Consider the following 22135-nt stretch of genomic DNA (forward strand, 5'->3'; position numbering starts at 1 on the left):
TGCTCTCCATGATGCCCCTGGGGCAGTTGGGGTTAAGGGCCTTGCTCAGGAGCCCAATGGAGTAGGATTCCTCTGCCAGCTGTGGGATTTGAACAGGCAACCTTCCAGCCACAGGCAAAGATCCAGGCACAGATCCTTAGCCACAGAGCCAGCAATCTGCCCCCTAAACTGTGCAATGGCAATGTGTGACTTAAACTACAAGAAAAGAAAAACATTACAGGAACTAACTGATACGAATCCCTGTAGACTTACAAGTCATCTATTTTATTTGCTTGCTTAGAAATTGTTTTCAGAATTAAGGTTATTCCTTTCCATTTCCAAACATAATAACTCTTCCATTTTGAACTACAATATTATAGCATAGTATTATATTATTTTTTCAACAGTAATGCTTAAAATCAATACTTCAAAAGTGTAAAAGATTATAAACAGCGCAATGACAATGTGCGACTTAAACTACAAGAAAAGAAAAACATTACAGGAAGTTTTGTGAAAGTCATGTGATGACCTTATGCTGATTATCTGTGCATTTCTGTCACTAAACACGACATCACATTTACAACTCTTCAGATGGGTCAGTTCTTCCTGAATTAACTTTACTAAAAGTTTTTCCTTCACACGAGACTGAAGGAATACTCATTATGAAAACTAGATTCAACATTTTAAAGTCAAAGTTAAAAACAAGTGAGTAACTTTTTTTCATTAATGATTAATTAAAACATTTATACAAATATATGTTAAGATGTTTGATCATTTTGTTTGCAGATTTGTTTTTCTGCAGCCTGTTTGTTAACTGTTTATCACTGACCCCTCACAATGGGGAGAATGTGACTCTCCAGTGTCCTTTCAAAGGGATTTATACTTACTGGCTCAGACAGCAGCCAGACCAGTCCCCACTGGTCATACTGCAGGTTCTGAGACCTGAATATCACGTGGCCATCTACTACAACGGGTTTGGGACACGACATTCACTGGGACCAGACAGCAGCCTGTCCATCCATAACGTTTCCCATGAGGACTCAGGAATTTACTACTGTGCTAGGAGAGAGAACGACACTCAGAACGATGCTCTTGTGTTCAGCAACAGCACCTCACTGAGTATCAGAAGTACCGGTAAGATCAATCTTTTACTCCCCACTGACACTGGACTTTGAGCAGTTTGGACTGATTTTGAAGTGTGTACATAATTAATAGTTTAAAAATCTCAGGAATTGATTATATAAAACAATTGACATTTTATAACAAGATTTTTTCAACTGTTTTTCAGTTTTGAGTAGTAAAACATGATTTCAAAGTGTATAATAAAAATACAAAACGTTGAATTTTGTGTAATTAGATTTTTGTTTTTTTTATGGTACTGACAATACAAAGACAAAAAAAACAAAGATAAGATATTTTTATTACTTTTTATTTTAGAATTCTACAACATTTAAGGATTAAATTATTTTGCACCCTAAATACTAAGATGAACACTGTTTTGAATAAAGCAATCATTGAAACTTTGGATTGCATGATGGAATAATGGAAAATAATGGAAATTGTTCCATAAATGAAATAATGGAAAAACAATATCAGTTTTATCTTTATGATATTATTGTTAATACATATTGAAGGAGTTCTGGTTCAGAAAAGGTCTTTAATTTTATTACTTTTTACTGATTCTTGAGTGCAGGTATAACACAAAGTCTTTGTTATAGAATTATAATGTTACATGACTGCACTGCCCCTGTATAATTAAGGGCAAACAAAACTCATGAAGTACAAAAGAAAAAAGTTATTTTTTTCTAACAATTTAACAGTCATGGTGCTAAATATGACAGTATTTCAAGAAAAAATAGCAAAATAATCTTTTGTACTTTCTTTAACAAATCTGATATATCTTACATCAGTCAAACTATACTTAGAAAGCAATCTTGTACATCCTTAAAATTCTATCCACAAAATTCATATTTGCGATGATGTATTAACAGAATGTCTGAATTTGACAGTTTAACTGTAACTTTTATCGTCCCTCACAGATTCTTATGTTCAACAACATCCTGAATCATGGAAAACAATCATTCTGGTTGCTTCACTTATCTGTAGTTTTATTTTATTGATTATAGTCATAGGTGAGTTGCAAACATTTTATGTGAAAATTAATCTCAGCAATAGGAGAAATTGGTATTCATCCAGCAATTAGGGTCTTGATTGTAAGCTAAAGTTCAATAAATTAATTGTAATATATTGTGTAATATATTGTGATATTAAAGGACAGGTTTGGTATGCACTGTAAGCAAATTAAAGTTAATAGAAAGAAAGATAATAGAAATAAAGCAAGTATGATAAATTAATTAAATTAATAATACAGGAACATTTAAAGGCTCAGAATTTCTTTCTACTTTTTTTTCTACTTATCAGCATGGAATTAACCTTTACTTGTTCCAAATTAAATAATACTACTTCTATACTACAGGTGGTGCAGCTAATACTAACAGCAATTGATTTATTTCAGTGTTAATGAGGAGACTCCAGATTCTGGGCAAGTTCCTTGTGAATAAATCTGAGAAACTCCAAGAGAACACACAGGTAAAGAAATGCTGCTTTAACACTCTACACACCAATTTTGATAGACTGTCCTTACTGCAGAGGATTCCAGAATCACAGCTAGATAATCATGTCCCTGTCTTCCTAGCAGCAACTGGTCTACTTGTGAAGCACACAATTGCAGGGAAATTACTCCTTTGTTACAGCAATGAACTCAGAGCTTCTTATATTGTATACTGTATTTATTCTTATATAAATATGTTTAATAGTTCACAACTATTGAATTTCACATTGTCCACACTAATATCAGCCGTAAGATCTGATACAAAAGGTTGTGGGAGCCATGTTGTTGAAGACATAAAACAGACTTCTTTCATGAAATCCTTTTATCAGTTATCTACAGTCAACCAAGTTAGATGTTTGCATCCTTTCTTGTGTTCTTATGTGCCCAAACAATTTCCTTTATTTTGCACGAAACCGCAGTGAATATCTTATTGCTTACTTATCAGAATATGACTGAGCTCATCCGTTTGATTTTAGCAACAAGATTTAGCGTATGCCGAGGTTCAAGCGGCCACAACCCAGAAGAGGATAAAGAAGAAAGAGATACACTCCACCTACGCTGAGGTGCAGTTTACTTGTCAGAGCTGATCCCAGGGAGGGAGCACAGTATAATCAACGGGCAGCACTGATAGAAACAGCACAAACCAGAAATACGTCCTGTAGTTTAGAAACCAGTGACAGACAGTCAACGTATTTTTAAAACTTTTCAACATTGAGAGATTGAATATCAATAATATTTACTGACAATAAAGTAAATGGTTTTGTAAATATCCACCCCCAAATATCTTTATTTTAATAAAAAAATGTTGATGTGCAATAACAGTTCCTCCAGTGTTTTTTTTTTCAATTATAGAGATATGGAATGTTCACTTATAATGCTGCTAATTAATGAAACACAAGAACAACGCACAAATGAGAATGTAGATATACTGTATATTAAAGGGTGATGAAAGCGAGAAATGATATCAGTCTGAGAGCACAGAAAAGCAATTTGCTGTGTGAACTTCATAGAAGCTCAATTTTAAAATTAGTCTAAAAGAACAATAATAGAATTAGAAACATTTAACCCGTGACGATATCAATTTCAATATGAAACAATCTGTGCTGCCCTGGTGTCTCCTGCTTGACCAGTGGGCTGTGTCATTCTGTTCTTATGAAGAAGGACTTTAAGATACTGTTCTGCTCCTGCACAGCAACTCTGTGACAGTCTGAAATTGTTCTGTTTGACTCGGCTTTGATGTGCTTTTGTCAAACTGCTGTGATCCACACGAGCCAGTAAAATCCCCAATTTTACTGCTGAGTTTGTGGGTCGTGTTGTCATCTATTTGGAATGGAAAATGTTTGGAAAAAGTATACATTTCAGCTTTGTTCAATGAGTAAGCAAAGACATATTCGTGTTACAAAGGAAATTCCCCTTCTATGTTTTATTCAATTCAAAATACTTTATCCATCCCAAAGGGTAATATATATCTTTTATAGTACTGGAGAATTCTAGGGGTAATACAGTAAGAATATAAAATGTTTATTTAGGTCTGTAACCCAAAACTGTTAATTAATGTTATTAATTATTACATTAATAATACAGAAATGTCACAAAAATAACTGAAACTGTAATGTTTAATACCAAAAAGTTTAACCACCAGTCTGTAACTTTTTTACTGTTCTTTTTAATGTGAAGTGGGAAACAGAGCTGTCTTGATAAACATGGGACTGTCTTGCAGATTATCCTGCTGCTTCAGGAGGAAAAAAATAGAATGTGTTAGCAGATACATGGTTTCCTGTTTATTAATGTGCATTTTTGTCACAGAGAGAGAGAGATGCCATGAGATCAGCACTTGTCCACAATTCATGTTGTTGGCCATCTCACATTGGTCATTACTGTTCCCATAACGCTGCTGCCTTTGTGGAAGAGCTAAAAATAATTTCTACTTCTTCTTGACCGTAGACTTACAGGACTGGCAAAACATCATAGTGTCTATATAGGAAGGTTTAAAGTCTTTGTTTTCCAACAACATCAAGGTTTTAATAAAAAAAAGGAATGTAGTAATGTAGTGCGACAATATTAAAACACCAAACAAATTTAAGATGTTTGTACCTGTAGGTTGTCTTTGGTCTTGACATGACCGTGAATTGAAAAGAGAAGAGATTAGCAGGTTTTTCTGGTGTACAGCCCACATTTCAGTCAGAACCTTGTTGTCGGCTGAGTCATTGCACATGGAAACCAGCAACTCAAATCAATAACGGCAGTAAACAATTTAACTTTAAGCATAAAGTTAATTTTTCAAAGGAGTATTATATTTTATATAAACCTCTATAGACATTTGTAATTTTTAACTAAATTCTGCTTATTAAGAGAAATGAGCTCTCAGTATTATAGCCCAGCAGCAGATACTGTGTATAAACTACGGAGACTGTCATGTTTCGACTGCACAAACTACCCACTCCACACTACATGTACAAGTGGTGCCCACTGTTTGACTGCACTGGAAAATAAAGCCCACAACTGTCATCTGTACTGCAATTGTCACATCAGACAAGTTGCCTGTTTGTTATCTATCCATGAATTACATTCTTTCAGATATTATTTTTCATACTCTGTGATTCTCTGGTAATTATGAATTCTGGTTTAAATAAAATAGTACAATAACTAAAACATTATTATACAAGTTCAAGTAGGTGGCTGCCAAGTTGATTGACTCGTTAGGCCTTAAATTAAGCCAGGTGAAGACAATTCCATAGTCGAATAAATACTCTGACCCTTCTAACCTCTCAGGATGTTGTGCCTACTCACAACAACCATGGCCTCCTCTAAGAAGATGACTGAGGACTTGAAAATAAATAAAACTGACTCTTACAAAGAAAAAAGATATCTACTGTATAAGATATTTATAAGCTTCCATCTTAGAATTTCCACTGTCAGAAACATCATTAAGAAATGGAAGTTAAAATCCATGGAAGAGTTATCAGAAGGAAACCATCTCTACAACCTCATCACAAAAGGCAACATGTGAAGTGTGCAAAACTATACTTAGATAAGCCAGAAACCTTTTGGAACAAAGTGCTGTGGACTGATGAAACCAAAAAAACTTTTTTTGGCCACCACCACAAAAAATACATTTGGAGAAAACATAGGTGAAGCATTTGAAGAAAAGAACAGTTGCCAACTGTTAAGCATGGGGTGGATCTGTTAAGCTTTGAGGTTGTGTGGCAGCCAGTGGCACAGGAAATATTGTGCAGGTTGAAGAAAGAATGGATTCAACTAAATATCAACAAATCCTAGAAGCTAAGTGATGAAATTGAAGCTGAAAAGAGGTTGGATATTTCAGCAAGACAACTATCCAAAACATATCTCAAAATCAACCATGAAGTACTTACAGTAACGAAAGATTAAGTCCCCAGACTTGAAAACTATTGAAAATCTGTTGGGAGATCTCAAACATGCAGTTCATGCAAGAAGACCTAATAATATTTCTGAGCTAGAAGAATTCTTCAAGGAAGAATGGAAAAAAAACCCTAAAGCAAGAATAGAAAGACTCTTAGCTGGCTACAAGAAGCTGTGATTTTTGTTAAAGGAGGTGTTACTAAGTACTGACTGACAGGGTGCCTAAAGATTTGCGCATGCCACATTCATAATTTTATTTTTTTCAGTATGTTCAATTCAGCAAATAAATCGGAATTGTGCATTAAAATGTGTCATGTTTAAGTTTGTTCCCTGCAGAGGTTGTGTTAACTTCTTTCCACTTAGAGATTCTGTGAAACATGCAATTTGACCAGAGGTGCCTAAACTTTTGCATACTGTGAAGTTGAGTGGAGACTAAGACATCTTTAAACCACAGCAGGTTGCCATCAGTTGAAGAATTGTTCCTCTTGAGAGCAGAACAGCGGGCGTACTGCACTTGTACAAAACCTGTGTCAGCCTGGTCAGATACACTTTATTATTTTAATCCTCCCTTTTTCCCACTCTTTCCTCTGAGCTCCCTTTTTATATTGTATACTTCATTAATTTGTTCAGTTCTGTTTTGAGAAAATGTAATGCTCAAAAGATCATATAATAGTGTTTAAATTTACATTTTTTTTCTTTGTAAGAACTGAACCTTACTGAATATCTGAGAATAAACATAAAAAACATCTGTGCCATAGTTATTTAGCAGCTCAAGTTCACTTCAAGAATTAGAACTACCGTAACTCTAGATCATTTGAAAAGAAATATAGTCAGCATTTAATTTTATTGTTTTCCAAACTCTTGTGAAAATGCTCAACTCATTAGTGCTAAAAAAATGACAATGACATGAGGCAATTTAGAGAGAGTGTTGGCTCCCTTTATTTCATCATACAGTACATCTATAGCAGAAGCAGTATAAATTAGGTGTTTCCTGTATGTTTTTGTAATTTCTACACAATTTGTGATGTTTTGCAGATGCAGGCAGACCTGATCTTTCAACATGAAGCAATCTGATAATTTTAGCACAGAAAAGCGAGGCAATTAAACCACATAGTGTCACCCCCAGCCAGCCCACAGCCCTGCTGTGAGCCCTGCAGCAGAAATGGGGTTCACTGTGTGCTCACATACTGTAAGCACAGAACCACATTGACAAGTTGGTCTCGCAGCCAAAGCAGCAAGAGACCTTAGGGGAAAAGTGTCTCTCGTTGAACCACATAGGCCCCCCGCCTCCCTGTCGTTTTAGAACAGCGCTCTGGTTTGTCTCGCGCTCACTTTGGTATTCACACCTGTTCAGAGTCTGTCAGTGGTCAGACACATCCGGCTTCACTGCTACAGCGAACCCTCATCAGCCTCTTCAATGGAAAAACATCTCTTCTATTGGCAGAGCCAGAAACCACTAATGAACATGACCAAGACAATCCAACCATATTACTGGACTTCCACAGACAGGACAAGCACAGGCACACGCTGTTATGGTCAGTGAAGGGTTTTTCTCCTTGGTGAAAACAATGAAGATGCACTAAATGTTTGGTATTTGCTGAAGCAAGGGACTACAAATCTCATCACTGTTCCAAATCTAGCAGCCTGTTTCCCCTTCTTGTACCCACCTACACCAGTAGTTATCACACCAATCTGTGCTACTTGCACAGGGTAAACACAGACCGTCCTGTGGTAAGAAGTGCAAGACGAAGCAAGCTTGACTGCAAGCTCTGATTTGCTATGAAAAACCCTTCAGATTATAAAGATGATGGTTTTTCAACAAAGCAGTAAATCATAAAAAAGCATCAAACTGTCTCATTGCATTGTCAATATGAGACTTGTTAAAGTCTTGCAAAAATAAAATAGCACAGACATGATACCAAAACATTCCCTTAATTGAAATGTGTTTCAGAATCTGAGAGTCAGATTGTAAGAATGCCAAATGCCCTATGAATGGTAAAAAATAAGGCAAAGGTCAGACTGAGACTCCTGATTTTATCACCACTGACGATGACCTTGATGTCACAAGCCAGCCTTCCTGTCTGCGAGTGTCAATTAGATGGACTTCCAATAAATTCTTAGCATAGTCTCGGGTCACTGCTATGGGGTCCACTAATCAGGACCAGTCGAGACACGGGACAGTCTAGGGTCTGAAATATCTAAAATTGTAAAGAATTCAATCAACTTGATTACAAACCCGAATCTTTGGGGTTATTACAGATACAGATTACAGAAAGTGGAAGAATCATTAGGTTAAGTCTGAAGTTCCACTACCACACACCTCCCAGATGCACACACTTGCACAGAACCTCCCAGACCTACTCGAGGCTGGGAGACCATGTGTGAGAGCAGACTTGATAACACGTCAGAGATCTTATCTGCAGCTGACCGCAGCACACAGTGCGCACAGAGTCTCAGAGTCTCAGACCCTGAAGCAGACACCCCCAGGATGTACAGCTTGTAAAGCACGTTCTTCCACACCCAGTAGGAAACAGTGGGCAACTGACAGCACATCGATACACACTATAGGTTAACACTCACAGAAGCCCCACTACCGACCTTAGCAAGACTCTTCTTCCTCTCACTTAGCCCATACACTCTCAGCACGTGGCCTCTGAGCGATGATGGGCCCACAGACTCTTGGACCATGTCCGTTGAACGACGATGAGCCCACAGACTCTTGGCCCATGTCCTCTGAGCAACCATGAGCCCAGAGACTCTCGGCACACTCTGTGTTGCACGAGAGAGTGAGCTGGGAAGCAAGTTACTGTGGTCAGTTGTCTCAAGAGCTAAGAAGAGAAAACACAAAGAGGAAGAATGTAGGCATCAGACACACTATCCACACCTCTCCCTCTCAAACTTTTTTTACTTTCGTTACCTTGATAATAATAATAATAATTGCTTACACTTATATAGCGCTTTTCTGGACACTCCACTCAAAGCGCTTTACAGGTAATGGGGACTCCCCTCCACCACCACCAATGTGCAGCATCCACCTGGATGATGCGACGGCAGCCATAGTGCGCCAGAACGCTCACCACACATCAGCTATCAGTGGGGAGGAGAGCAGAGTAATGTAGCCAATTCATAGAGGGGGATTATTAGGAGGCCATGATTAGTAAGGGCCAATTGGAAATTTGGCCAGGACACCGGGGTACACCCCTACTCTTTTCGAGAAGAGCCCTGGGATTTTTAATGACCACAGAGAGTCAGGACCTCGGTTTTACGTCTCATCCGAAGGACGGCGCCTGTTTACAGTATAGTGTCCCCATCACTATACTGGGGCATTAGGACCCACATGGACCACAGGGTGAGCGCCCCCTGCTAGCCCCACTAACACCTCTTCCAACAGCAGCAACCTTAGTTTTTCCCAGGAGGTCTCCCATCCAGGTACTGACCAGGCTCACACCTGCTTAGCTTCAGTGGGTTGCCAGTTGTGAGTTGCAGGGTGATATGGCTGCTGGCCATATCTTGATACCTTGATACATGAACTTCAAGAAATAACCACACAGAACACACACTCCAACAGAATACACTTGCTCACTTTGCACAAGCTATTTCTGCCTCTTCAGCAAGTCTTTCTACACGGCAGCTGAAAATACAGGAGGAAATGTCACACTGGCTGTGTTCAAGTGGGAAGCACCAAGAGGAAAAGACAGTGCTGACAATTCAGTCAGCTAACTATGTCCACAGTTATTTTAGTCTTCTCTGCTATCACCCCAGGACCCACCCATTCTGACAGAGCCCTCACAAACCTTGCCAACATATTGCTTTGATCCCTCTTTGAAACTCAGACATGCACGACATATTGTGATAGTGTGAAAAGGCAGAGAGTCCTCTGAATGTTAATAATGGGTGATATTATTAACCCATGGATGAATGGATGACTCTTTCAAAAGTGTTTTATTTTGCTGACAGATTCTGGCAGAGAGCTTTAAGGGAAAGGTATGCATTGTTTTTCGTCTTCATCACTCTTGTGCGGTTAGGGCCTTTACCAGGTCAGGTTATTTGCAAGAACAAATTTGCCAGAACAAAAAAAATAAATCTTGAGAATTAAATTTGAGGAGCCCTGTTACAGGATGGCGGTGAGAACACATTAAAAGACAATGACAGCAAAACATTGACAAGCATTTCCTGAAAACATTGACAAGCATTTCCTGGGGACCCTTACAGCTGTCAATGATACTATATTTCCAACAGCACTTAATCAATTCCTAGAGATATACAGTATCTATAGGTATTATGCTACAGAGTATTATGCTACTAGAGATATAGCTATAGGTATTATGCCATGATATTAAAGGTATTGCTCCAATGGAAAATGACCTTCCATCTGCATATTCTGGTGTTTGTACCAACATTGGTAAACTGACTCTGAAAATTAAAAGTAAGGCCATTAATGCCACATGGACAGCCAGGATGTTAGCCTTTCCCTCAGAAGAAAGAACAGAGGGGGAACGAAACATCACACTTTGCTAAAAGCATCTGTTGCTAATTGCAGTACTGTACACAGCATGTCAGAACTGTTCCTTAGAGAACACAAAAAACAATGTCCTTTCTGACAACGATTTTCATTTCACATCAGCTACGCATTTTGATCACATATTAAACTTACATATTAAATGTTATTTTGACATGAGTATCGATAAATTACACAGGACCCTAATTTGAACAGATGAGCCTGTGGTCATTGCATCAGAATGACTCGTTTAGACAGATTATTCACAGGAATGGAAGAACATTGATTGGATCTCCACATTTGCAGGTGTTGGCAGTCAATATAAACATTTTTCCGGTTAAAGGCGATTATAACAATCCTGTCCTTTCGAAAAGTCTCATAGGAAGTTTGGATCAGAAGTTTACTTCTGTCTAATATGTATAATATCTAATATGTCTAATAACTAGGCACCCCTTGAGATATAGCTTGAAAGGAAGAGGGAAGTACAATTCACCAGTTGATACAAATCTGTGATGCAGTTGAGAACAAGAACCCGTGGTTTTTTCACATGCACATTTCTCAGGGTTCCTCTTTTACAGAGACACACCACAGCAGACAGTACTATGGTAAATAAATGTGCTCTTCCAGTTATTAAGCAACAGCTGTGCTGAGAAGGAGGCACTTGGGAAGTCGATATTTCACTGGAGAGAAGGTTAACAGAAAGGCTCTGAGGTTGTAGAAACACAAGTACGTACTGTATTTCTACAGTCTGAATACTGTTCATCACAGGACAGACAGACACAAACACACACATACCAGGGCCAGTTTTCCCATAAACCAATTAACTTACCGGTATGTTTTGGAGTGCGAGAGGGAGTCATATCACACATATGGAGAAAAACCATGTAACCCAGAGAGAACATGTAAACCCCACACACACAGGATGGCAGGAATTGAACCTAGGACCCCAGTGCTGCAAGATAGCAATGCTAACCACTTTGCCACCATTATAAATGGATGGATATCTTAGTTATCTTTCTAGTTCACAGGTTTGCATGCATAATTTAATTTTGAAAGCCACTGAGACATCAGGTACTACTGTTGTTCCTTAAGCCAGCACTATAAAATATTTTATTCTCAGTGAGATGCTGCCATTTCATAGTGGGTTTCTAACACTGTGTATAGTTCCATCCACACAGTGCCTTTACTTCCATTTCTAATCTCTTTATCCAGTACAGAGGATTTGGAGCCTATCCCAGTGAGCAACGGACACAAGGCAGAATACACCCTGGACATAGCGCCAGTCCATCACAGGACAGACAGACACAAACACACACACACCAGGGCCAGTTTTCCCATAAACCAATTAACTTACCGGTATGTTTTGGAGTGCGAGAGGGAGTCATATCACACATATGGAGAAAAACCATGTAACCCAGAGAGAACATGTAAACCCCACACACACAGGATGGCAGGAATTGAACCTAGGACCCCAGTGCTGCAAGATAGCAATGCTAACCACTTTGCCACCATTATAAATGGATGGATATCTTAGTTATCTTTCTAGTTCACAGGTTTGCATGCATAATTTAATTTTGAAAGCCACTGAGACATCAGGTACTACTGTTGTATTTATGAAAAAAAAACAAAACAAAAAACATACTAACAACTGTGCCATCCTACTCCTTAGTTAATACATTTTATTATTCATAAACAGTTAACATTGTTAGCAAAATATTTTGAATTATATTTAACCCTATTTTTTCTTTAGTTTTGTATTTAACTTATTATATGATAGTCAGACTTAATGTATATTTGAACAATGAAAATATATTTTTACAAGATTTTACATTAAGCACTTAAAATTAATATGGTTAATAATAGTAAACTGTAACATGCTGTAACAAGATCGGTTAAACTGCGAAGAAAATGCTTTCAGAGAAAATGTTTCAGGTGTGAAGAACATAGATCTCCAATGCAATTTCAACCAAACCTGTTCCCACACACCCTGCCCCCACTACCATTAGAATATACACAAAGCACTCCAATCTTTCGAGCTAATGATCAGGTGACCCGAGAGAGAGCGAGAGAAACACCAAGGGGTGCGGAACCAGGGAACTTTTTACATGGAAAACGGGCGATCTCCCCAGACTGTCCGCCCGTTTCACTGTTACCTGGATACCTCTTTATTTAGAACTCACTAACACTGGTTTTTAGTTTAGAAGGATTCAAGTAGGGTTTTAAATGAAAGGCAGCGACCTTAATCAAGCCCAAATCATAATTGAACCCATTCAGAGCCTACATTACATTTTAGCGTTTCATTCTGAGCAGAAGACCCTCACACCTGAAGAGTGCTGGCTGTGACGAAATAAACCGGTTTTACAGGTTTCAATCACAGACCATGTGACATTGGAGTCAGGAAACTAACACACAGCGCCACCGGATTTGATAACGCTATAAATACGCTATAAAATAATGTGACTTGGCACAGAACAAGTTTACAGCACAGTACAATAATAAATGCTGACCATGACTTTAGAAGCATAAATTGCCTTACACTCAATTTAAACACAAGCTGTCTTTAGCCCTCTAAGCTGGTTCATACAGAAATGTAGAGATCCAGGCTCAGAACACACAGCTTCATTAGCGAATACATATGCAGGACAACTAGAGAAGACGTTTTACAGAGGATGGATTTTTAGAAACATCCCATCAGTGACATCACTGAAGTCAACTCCTAGGTACTGTAACTGTCGTGTGGATAGTTTCACAAGAATCAGACAAAGGTTTAAGCATCGCTTGTTCTAGATAAAACTGCAAAAAAAAAAACAACAACCAATAATGTACTTCTTTGCGGCTCTATTTGCCCAAATCATATATTCACAACGTGAAATCTAGAAAATAATATTACGTAACCAAAATCCGCAATATGGAAACAGAACCTGTGTAATTGTTGATAGATGATTTACTCGTAACATTTTTTCAAGACGAACTACAACATTTAAAAAATGACTTGTATGTACTTGATATCTCTAATCAATCCACGGGTCCTAGCACAAAACGAAACTAAAACGCATACCGTTTCGTGCTTCTTATTAGTTGCTCAAAAGTAATTTGACCGTATGAAATGCATAATATAAACCTAGAAACATATACGTGAGCAGTACTTAAGCACTGTAGTATCGGTGCTAAGACATACCTCTCAAATACTGTAAATCAAGTTAAAAATATCTCAAGACCGATTCTGGTCATAATGAAACCATGTTTCGTGTATGTTTTCTTTTTCATCTTGAAATAACTCATTTCTAAATACCTTTTTCACTGTTAACATCTTGCAGCAACTCTGCAACAAAATATACACTCTGACAGTTCATCCTGCTACCAACATTAAATAAAACAAATCTTAAGATTTCTATATTTATGTCTTTATTTAGTGGTTTCATTAGTGACAAAGGCTAAACTTTCGTTGCGGAAAAAAACTGCCTTGCTTTAACAAAATATGTTTACAAATCCTTTCACCTGGCATTTTCGTAGTTAGAAATTATGGAACGCTCTGTTAAAAGCAAGGGAGTTTTTATGTCCGTTGCAGTTCTTTTGCAACATGAATATAATTATATCGTTATTAATTTCTTGAGATACGCGATTCCATATTATATTCCCTTTTAATCAAATTCTAAAAGTATGCTTGTTGACTCCGGTATCACGTTAGTTAAAGACTTCGAAGCTTACAATGTTTAGGGAGAAATGGAATACTGGTGTGTTTTTTTTTCTTTAAAGTACCAAGACCAGCTATATACTGTATGTTTATGTTCCAAAATTAATATCGTTTATGGCCTTCACACGCGTTACAGTATGCTCCTATTCTTTTTATGCTCAGCTACTAAGATTTCCCTTCAGTGGTAAAATTCAATATCTACAACGGGCACAGTAAAGACGTTTACAGTAAGTCTTTCTACGACAGACTAACGGACCACGAGTGCCCCTGTCGGTCAACCAATCACGCACCGCGGTATTTTGCGTCATCGCGCGTCACGATGCACGACGCCGTAGCCAATTACCTCCGGTACGTGTCTGTACCGCGCACTTTGAATGGCTGGATCTGTAAATGAAACAAAAACTTGAAGACTCAAGGTCATCCAGATGCTCAGTTCCTGATACATGCTTTATACTTGGAGATCCATTCGTACAGATCTGAGTGTCCGTCAGTGGGAGAAATGCTTTAATATAGGGTAACTCCAATGGAGATGTTCTGATCTGAACAAGAGCAGAGCCTGTGTGCTCACTGCCAGAGCAGAAGAGTGTCGGACACAGTGTGTTTAAACTTCCTCTGCTGGTTTCACAGAAAGGTGGTTTCTACTGCAGGCGGAGTCAGTACCGATCAGCATCGAGAGGAGTGATCTCTTGACACATTGAAAGCAGACGTTATTCAGAGAAGATGAAAAACGGTCTTTGCCTCGCACGTGAGTATGGGGAGAATATCTTTTATTGGGCTTTGCTGTTTTCTGATGCTGAGAGAGACCTGCCATACACAGCAGGCGGTGCTATTTCTGCTCCTTAGATAAATGCCTGAAGATGTTGTGGAAGGAAAAAGCAGGGTGTTACTGAAGGTTTTGTAAAACAAGTAGTTTAGAGAGTTAGGTGTTTAACAATTTTTAAAAGACGGCAAATCCTCAAATCCATTTTTACATTTCATTCCTCATCTCCAGATGTATAAATATAATCTTTGGCATTAAAAAAAAGTTTTGTTTGACAAGTTGGAAAATGAAATGATTTGATTTTGGTTGCAGGTTTGTTTTTCTGCAGCCTGTTTGTTAACTGTTTATCACTGACTCCTCACACTGGGGAGACTGTGACTCTCCAGTGTCCTTTCAAAGGGATTCACACCTACTGGTACAGACAGCAGCCAGACCAGTCCCCACTGGTCATACTGCAGACTGTGAGACCCAAATATCAAGCGGCCAACTACTACAACGGGTTAGGGACGCGACATTCACTTGGACCAGACAGCAGCTTGTTGATCCATAACGTTTCCCATGAGGACTCAGGAATGTACTACTGTGCTAGGAGAGAGAATGATGCTCAGAACGACGCTCTTGTGTTCAGCAATGGAACCACACTGAGGATCAATAGTAAGATAAGATAACTCTCTTACTTCAAAATGACACTGGACTTTAATCACTTAGGGCTGATATTTACTGTATGAGTAATTACAACTAAACTTAAAAAGCTTTCTGCGTTAATAATGTAAAATAGAGACAATTCATAATTCAAAATAAAAACATGGTTGTGAATTTTTCCAGACTTAAAAAAAAAACAGAATTCATCGTGCTCTGATGGTAGTAAGATTTTAAAAAAAAATTTTCAATTGTGTTACAGGAGGACTCACTCTGACAATCAATGTTACTGGTAAGCTCATTCACTCCTTTCTCACTAACACTGTACTTTACCAATTTGCTTTCTATTGTATATAAAAATCCTAGTTAAAAATCATTTTTAACGGAATAAATAAGTAGTATTTTTAAATCCAAACGACTGAGTTTATTTCCATTTTTCCCCCAAAATTTACATCTTTAAATAAATATGCATATTTTCCTTTGATATTGTTCTAAATTTCCAAATTGGTTATCCAAGGTTTCTGAAGACTGCATCCTTCCTGTAGTTTTAAAAGATTCTGTCTTCTCTTCAGGTCCTGACAAAACTGATCAAAATAAAGGTAAAAGTGTTGTTTTCTTCAGTACTCCAGTTATATATACAGAACAATTAGTAAATAACTATTTTCTTATTTTACTGAATTTTTCCTCAATGATAAAAACGACTAAGTACTTACTTTTTCACTTTTTGATGTCAGCTGTATACAAGCACACCAGTATAGGCTGGCAGACTATAGATGCTGGTTTCAAAATCTTTTCAAACAGCCTTCATTATAATTAATTTCAGAGCAGATCTGTAAACAAAAGTTCTGTTCTTTGCTGTTAGAGTCTAAGAGTCTTCTATATCTCTAAGAATTCAGAACATCCCCAAATCTAGCAAAACCTTTAATACATAAAGACAGATCATTTGTTATGCAAGTTGAACAATCAAAAGCAGATGTATTTGATGGAAATAGGATGAAAGTTTTAAACAAATAATTCTTCTTAGAATATGAATACTTTCATGTCTGGTATGTATGTGCGTAAAACAGTCCTGAAAAGACAATCTTATGCCTTCAAGAAGAACTTGTTAAAAAAAACACTTACACTGTTCAACAACAGGCAACAAGATCACTACAGCTGATACAGTATATCTTAAAATGAAGGGTTTCTCTCTGACCCTTGAAACAGCCTCAGAATACTGATACGTGGTGATATCACTATGCCCACTTAAGTAATCTTAATTCAATTAATCTTTATTAAATTAAGGCCCAGGAAACATTAAATTTACTGAAATTTAAGTAAAAGTCAGAAGTGAACAAAACGCTACACAGATTAAAAAGATATAAAAATATAAAGTCTCTCATTAAAGACATAAAATAAATTGATTTAAAGTAAGTATTATGTGGTTGTGAATGTAATTTCTAAAAAGATTATCTAGATTTCTTATTCTTTCACCTTCCCACCCTCCCTGCTGCTCCGATTTTTTTCTTGTACCTAATTAACAGTCTAAATTTTTGATTTTATGTTCAAAATCTCTAGCTCTCAGTAAATCAGTTTCCTGACCATCTGAGAGAGAAGACAATAATGGTTGTGTTTGACAGGATGTAGGATTCAATGTGTTTTTTTTTGTTATAAATAAACTATTATTTTTGTAAGTTAATTTGGGCATTTTAAACCCACTGGTCTTTGCTATACAGCCTACTCTATCTTGGATTTTTGAAAGAAAAATGTTAAAATCTTTAAATCTAGTACCAAAAATATTTTTTAAATTAAATTATTGTGAAAATATTCATTCTCACTGTCTTGATGGTTAAAACCTCTGTTATTTGTCTCAGATGACTGGTAGATTATCTTTCTATCCCTCATTCTGTTTGTCTAAAATCATCCGATGTCTCTTCAGTGTCTCCCATTCTTACTGTCCACTGTACTGGTCAGCACAGATCCTCTCCATGTCTGTCCTCAGGCAGTGCAGCTGTGGTCCAGCCCTGCTGTCAGTGTCCAGTCCTGTGGGCAGTGCTGGGAGTCCTCTCTGTGCTCCTGCTCTGCAGTGTGGCTGCTGCTGTGAGGGGGAGAGGTGGTACAGTCCTGGTGTCACTCTGTGAGGGGAGAGGTGGGTACAGTCCTGGAGTCACTCTGTGAGGGGACAGGTGGTACAGTCCTGATGTCACTCAGCCTCAGCAGGATGAACTGGTAGTTTAGCACTGTTTCCACTCCCAGGTGTTGCATAGTCTTGCCCCACACCACCTTGTGAATGGGCAGCTCCAGAACGTGTGCTCCTGTGTCTCCTCGATGAAACACGTGTCCCGGGGGCAATGTGGATTCCTGATGATTGGGTGCATGTAAAGGACCTCTCTGGTCGCCAGCCTCTGGTGCAAGGCCATCCATCAGGTCCTTTAGTTTGTTGTCCAGTTCTATTGAGAGCGTCCTTTTCCAGTTTTCTCTGGGAACCCACAGCGTTTCTCCAGTGACCTGTTGCTCTTTCACTTCTTTGTACAGGGCCCTGGGGTTGGTGCAGAGCTCTGGCTGTCTTGTAGCCTCGTACCTCTGGCTCCAGTTGACAGCATGGGTGTAGGTCTCTGGTTACTTTTCTGCTTTTGGTCCAGTGTTTGACAACTGGATCAGGGGCCTCATTAGGATGTAGAACCATAGCCTGACAAACTACAGGTACTTGAGGCTTATCGAGTCCTGCAGCTCCTGACAGAGGTTGCATCAGCAGATGCAGTTGAGGGGCAATGTGGCATGTCTCTCCCCCCTTCCTCAACCGCCTGACACATCCTGTTTCTCGGTACTCAGTACATCTACCTCTCCAGATGGACTTGAGGACCATTCCATGCAGCACTCATCTGAATATGGCCTGCAGTGGGTACGCACGACCAGGTAAACCAAAAAAGGCAGGATGTCTGCTTTCAACACCATGAGAGACAGCAGCCATGTTTTCCACAGAGCCAGCTTCTCATTCACCTTGGTGATCTTCTCAGCCCAGTTTGTGGTGTCGTTGTCCTGGTTCTGGAAAAAAACCCTCTTCAGACCTTCTCGAGACTTTCTGGCATCATGATTCTGAAACTCCAGGGTCTGAAGAACTTGACTTTGCTCTTTCGACAGTTGAGCTTTGAGCCCGAAGCCCTGGATCACCTGCAGCTCTCTCTGCAATCCACTGTATGAGCTCAGGAACAGTGTCAGGTCGTCTGTGTATTGGGAGATCTTGAGGGTTTCCCCTGTGTCTCTCAGTATCGCCTGGCCCTCGATGACTGGGTTCTGTCTCACTGCCTCTGCCAAGTTTCTCTAAGTTGTTTCCATGTCTTTGGGAAACACCACCTAAAGCCACCCACCAGGGGAAACTGAGCAGCATAGAAGGTACATTGATGGTGAGAACCACATGTCTGTTCATCGTGCAGCAGCTGGCCAGGTCAGTGAGTATTTCCTTCCATTCCAAGGGTTCCGTCAGAACGTAGATGTTAATCACTCTCAGCTTCATGTCTCGATGTCCCAGGAAGATTCCCACTCCGGAAAAGCGTACTCCTCCTACACTCCAGCCTACACTCCCGCTTGTCACCTGCATCCCACAGGTGGAGTTCCTGTAAGAAACATACTGAGAACCGCACGGAGGCCAAGTAGTAAAAAACTTCTTGTCTTTTCACTCTGTCTCTTAGCTCCCTGACATTAGTACAGATGAATGTTAATTTCACTGGCATGGTGGAGTTGTAAAAGGCTTTGCCAGTATTGCTTATAGCTTACCCGGACAGGAGTGATAGATTAAAGTCTTGGACTTGCCTTAAATGTAACGTTGGGAGACAGGGAGGAGCATACTGTGCTCCCTTCTGCTCTTGCCGGGGAGTAGAAAGGGACATCTCTGGCTGGGCCTACTCCTCCCTCCATTTTGTTCTCACAGGGGGTCTCACAGTCCTCACCATCTGAGTTGAGTGGGCTATCGGCAGCTCTTTCGCGGAGGCTTTTCAACCCTTTGATCCTCTATGGCTCGTCGTCTCCTTTGTCCTGGGCCCAAGAGGAGGGTGCCTTTATCTCCTGCAGGACCTTAATATGGTTCTCTTTCAGGGGCATTTTCTTTTTCCCCTCGGACGGTGGGTCTGCGCTGCTCTGCCTGATAAGCCACCAAATGTCTTTGTTATTTTAATGTCAACAAGCCAATTCTATTGATGCTACACTTTTATTCACACAGTGTGCTGACAATTAATTCAGGGCGACTTACAATTATCAAAACATAGTTAGACTTAATAGCTACAACAGCCTCCATCCTGTATTTGCAGGTCTCAAGCCAGATGTTTTAGAACAAAGCTGCTTTTTTTAAACAAGCAATAACCGCTGAGCAGGCCTTCTAGCTGTGGTTTCCACCAGCCTGCTTCTCTCTTCAGTCACACAGCAGCGTGGTGTGGTTCCTACTGCCTGTTCCTTCACTGTGTGGCTATTTGTGAGCTGCTGATAGAGAGTCAGTGCTGGGCCCCAGCAGGGCAGCTGAGCAGAGTGAACAGAGAGGAAGCTGCTGGCTGTCACAGTCTTGCGGTCACTCTGTGAGCAGAGAGGTGGTACAGTCCTGGGGTCACTCTGTAAGGGGAGAGGTGGTACAGTCTTGGGGTCACTCTGTGAGGGAGAGGTGGTACAGTCCCAGGGTCACTCTGTGTGGGGAGAGGTGGTACAGTCCTGGGGTCACAGTCCTGCAGAGAGACTGGAGGGCAGGCTGTTCAGCAGGCCTGATGGGGGTTCATCTGCTCCTCTGTTATAGGGGGGAGATCCCAGCTCAGCAGCACTCTGAGACTCGGGTGCGAAAGGAGAGCAGAGAGGCTGTGGGGGCTGAAGGACACTATCAGGTGAGCAGTAGGGATCAGTCCTCACACACTGCCTGTGTCTCAGGGCTGCCAGGCTGAGTGGGATCTGGGCTTGCAGATTATTAGTCTGATGGAAATTCCTTTGTTTTAAATTTATATCTTGTACATGTGTTTTTGTTAGATTCGCATAACATGTTCTTAAATGAATGCATGTCGTGTTTAATTAAAAAAAAATATTTTCAGAAAAGTAACTTTATTTCATATGTAATGTTATGTTTCTACTGCTTTTATAATATGGCTTTATAGTGACATTATACTGTTCTTTAAGATAGAGATTAGCATTTTTACATAATGAATTCAGTTTAATAGCTTTATTACTTACTTGCTTGATGAATCAGTGTGTTAGCCCATCGCCCTCAGCGTCCTGTGTGACAGTGACCTCTGACCTGTGTTGCAGGAGCTCTCTCACAGGGACACTGCAGTGTATGAGGTCTGTGGGACTCAGCATCAGCACAGGACACAGTAGAGCAGAGCTGCCACTCTGGAGCTGCACAGCAGGAGGACAGAGCTGGAAGAAGAGAAGAAGAGACAGAAGCACAGAGGAGATGTTCTTGCTGTGTAGCACAAGACAGATTCAAGTCACTGTGTTTTATTTTTTCATTGTTGTATGCATGCTCTTAAACATTCCTCATTAAGAATCTACTGTATTTCCTTTTTCACCAAACTCATTTGCAAATGTTGCCATCATCTCTCTGTCAGAAATAATAACTTTTGTATGAAACACAGGAAACTGCACAACTTGGCCACAGCCTTACTCTCTGACCTGCGGTTCCATACAGAAGAGGACTCAGTGTGTGATATACATCCCCTTTCTGCTGCCAGTGCTTGTGCTGTTCCTACAATGATCAATACAGAGCTCCATCAGTGTGTAATCGGTGTGTAATCTACAGCAGACTAATCCTGCACTCGACTGGTAACTTTCACAACACACTGCTACAGGAGACTTGGTTCCTCTACAGCAATCCAGAACTCTACAATCCCTCTGAAAGTCAACACAGGGGGTTCAGAGTCTCCCACAACAGCACAGGACACACAGGAATCAGAGGGGAAGTGTGAGGCTGAGTGAATATGCAGAGGAGGGAGTCCTCAGGAGGGAAGGATTTGGACTGAGCGGACTGTGTGATCCTAGTGACTGGTACTGTGTGTACCCAGCAGGTACTTGGGTCTCTGCTGAACTCTGGGAACTGGCTGCCTCTTGACTCCCAGCTTTTCCCTGCACTGCACTTCCTCCTACAGTGACTGTGACTGAATGTGAAATAGATCCTTCTGCTCCGGGTAGTCTCCTGTCTGAACTGCAGCAGCCCGGACTGCATGGAAGACTCTGGAATCTTTCTCTTTTACACAGTTCACAACAATGGAAAATGTGTCTGTGTTCAGTGTAATTTCAATATCACTCTTCTCATCACATGTCTCAGCAATATAAAGAATTTGACTTTAAAACTTTAAAAAAGCTATGTACTGTACAAGGCTCAGCCTTGTACATTTTTCATGTTGGTAATAAATACTGTACCCTCAATGTAGTTTGGTTTCATTTCCTTCATTTAAAGAGTTGCAACGAGAAGTTGCACAGAGAACAGCAATGAACCTCAGTCCATACTGCAGCTTTCCAAGATAAATTTAAAAATCAATTAAAATCATTTAAAATCAAAAGATAAGGTAGAGTGTTTAGTGCTCTCTTCCTGTTCCTGATCAAAAAGGTTAAAAAAATGAAAAT

The 22135-nt window shown here is 39.6% G+C and overlaps 3 long non-coding RNA genes across 3 annotated transcripts; 2 read left to right on the forward strand and 1 right to left on the reverse strand.

The window, feature by feature from the left end:
- The first annotated feature begins 547 nt into the window (after positions 1-547).
- On the forward strand, positions 548-4249 carry LOC148676527 (uncharacterized). Its single transcript, XR_015927172.1, has 5 exons — positions 548-684; positions 766-1113; positions 2019-2111; positions 2495-2568; positions 3067-4249. It is a non-coding gene; the product is annotated as an uncharacterized LOC148676527 (long non-coding RNA).
- A 2637-nt stretch (positions 4250-6886) lies between these two features.
- LOC148676528 (uncharacterized) lies at positions 6887-11205 on the reverse strand. The gene is made up of 2 exons (XR_015927181.1): positions 9489-11205; positions 6887-8888 (listed from the first exon to the last, which is right to left on the reverse strand). It is a non-coding gene; the product is annotated as an uncharacterized LOC148676528 (long non-coding RNA).
- Positions 11206-15848: 4643 nt separating this feature from the next.
- Positions 15849-21941, forward strand: LOC148676529 (uncharacterized). Its single transcript, XR_015927177.1, has 4 exons — positions 15849-16161; positions 17544-17654; positions 20319-20403; positions 20819-21941. It is a non-coding gene; the product is annotated as an uncharacterized LOC148676529 (long non-coding RNA).
- Positions 21942-22135: the final 194 nt, after the last annotated feature.

Source organism: Lepisosteus platostomus, chromosome 2 (assembly GCF_059453375.1).
Source record: "Lepisosteus platostomus isolate fLepPlt1 chromosome 2, fLepPlt1.hap1, whole genome shotgun sequence".
NCBI lineage: Eukaryota > Metazoa > Chordata > Actinopteri > Semionotiformes > Lepisosteidae > Lepisosteus > Lepisosteus platostomus.